This window comes from Austrofundulus limnaeus, unplaced genomic scaffold, assembly GCF_001266775.1.
Source record: "Austrofundulus limnaeus strain Quisiro unplaced genomic scaffold, Austrofundulus_limnaeus-1.0 Scaffold354, whole genome shotgun sequence".
NCBI classification, from domain to species: Eukaryota; Metazoa; Chordata; class Actinopteri; order Cyprinodontiformes; family Rivulidae; genus Austrofundulus; species Austrofundulus limnaeus.
In genome coordinates this window covers 77,987-79,670 of record NW_013952756.1, presented here as the reverse complement: position 1 = coordinate 79,670, position 1,684 = coordinate 77,987, and the positions used below count along the sequence as shown (strand labels likewise).

Genomic DNA, 1,684 nt, shown 5'->3' with positions numbered 1-1,684 from the left:
GTGTGTGTGTGTGTGTGTGTGTGTGTGTGTGTGTGTGTGAACAGGAGCAGAGATGTGCTTTATGAATGAAGTCCTCAGCTCCTGACTGTCACCTGTTCTCACCTGTCCCAGGATCAGTGTGTGACGTGGAGCTGAGCGATGATGCACCAAGTCCAGTGTGTGTGTGTGTGTGTGTGTGTGTGTGTGTGTGTGTGTGTGTGTGTGTGTGTGTGTGTGTGTGTGTGTGTGTGTGTGTGTGTGGTGAAGAATTGCATAACCTCCTCTCAGTCAGTGTGTGTGTGAGAGAAAAGCACATGTACCCGATTCACATAAAGGTCCAGCAGCAGCGTCTGCAGCGACATGAGTGCGTAAAAAAGACCAAACATCCAGCGGGCCTGTGCGACTTATTACACACACACACACACACACACACACACACACACACACACACGCACACACACACACACGCACACACACACACACGCACGCGCGCGATCAATCTTTAAATAACCGAGGATGTGATGATGACGCTCAGCAGCACGATGAGCTGCGCTGTGGTCCGACTGAAAAGTGCCGCAGCGGCTCAGGAGCGTTTCAGTGCACACACATGATTCTTTTTTTTTTTTTTCGCTCCCCGACGCTCGGCTCGGTTCGACGTGAGCCGCGCGACGTAGCCGAATCAAGGCGCGAGACGCCTAATAAAAGAAAAAAAAAAAAAAAAAAAAAAAAAAAAAAACAACCTCCGGTCCGTTTGCCATGACTCGGAGAGCAGCTTTGGAAGCAGGTAGCATGACATTCCCCCATACCTTCCTGCCTGGATGGTGTCGCGTTGCCAAGTGAAGAAGGGGTGGGCTCGGCTTGTCGACGCGTCCGCCTCGTTGTTTGTCTCCGGCTCCCGGGGCTCCAGCGCCTCGCGCTCCGCGACTTTCACCTCCCTGGGAAGGAAGGATCCCGGCGGGTACAAATGTCTCACCCAGAACCGGGGGACCCATGCAACGTGAGGCGCGTTGTGGGGGGGATCAGGGGGAGCGGGGGGGAGAGGGGGAGAGAGGAGCGCTGTCTCCTTCCCAGCGCTGAATTGACGTCACGGAAGTGCGAGTTGTACCGCCAGGGGGCGCCAAAAACAGCACTGCAAAAAAATATTTATTTAAAAAAAAACTTCATTCGCAAAATCTGTGAACTCAGACCGACGTCATTCACTGAGTTTTATCAGAAAGGGATAAGTGGGTGGTCCTGGATCAGCACGGGCTTTGATGCCCCTCAACATTAACTCTCCCTAAATCCTGAGTGATCCACTGGCTGCATGATGATCTGCAAAAATGTGTTCAATGACTCAGTGACAGTTCTGCATTTTTAACTAAACATATCAAAAATAATTAAAAGTTATAGTAACAGTTTATACAACTCTTATTCCAAAAGTCACTGAGGTGTTGTTTAAAATGTAATCAATGTAATAATTGGCTAATTTCATATCAAATTTTACTCATAATGAAACATAATAAACATGTCAAACATTTAAACTTTAAAACTGAACCTATTCTGAAAAAAGGGCAATTTTGTATTTGATGGTAGCAACAAATGTGGAGACTGGGGCATAAAATATCTGTAAAAGTAAGGACTACAAATAAGAAATAGCTTTAGGAGCATTTGGCAACAGGTATATCTATCTATCTATCTATCTATCTATCTATCTATCTATCTATCT

The 1,684-nt window shown here is 47.0% G+C and overlaps 1 protein-coding gene across 1 annotated transcript in view; it reads right to left on the bottom strand.

Moving 5' to 3' along the window:
- Nucleotides 1-1,007, bottom strand: part of map3k12 (mitogen-activated protein kinase kinase kinase 12) — a 27,656-nt gene extending 26,649 nt beyond the window's left edge. The window contains exon 1 of the mRNA XM_014023031.1: nucleotides 786-1,007. The gene's annotated coding sequence lies outside the window, so the exon portion shown is untranslated. The remainder of the gene's footprint in view (nucleotides 1-785) is intronic.
- Nucleotides 1,008-1,684: the final 677 nt, after the last annotated feature.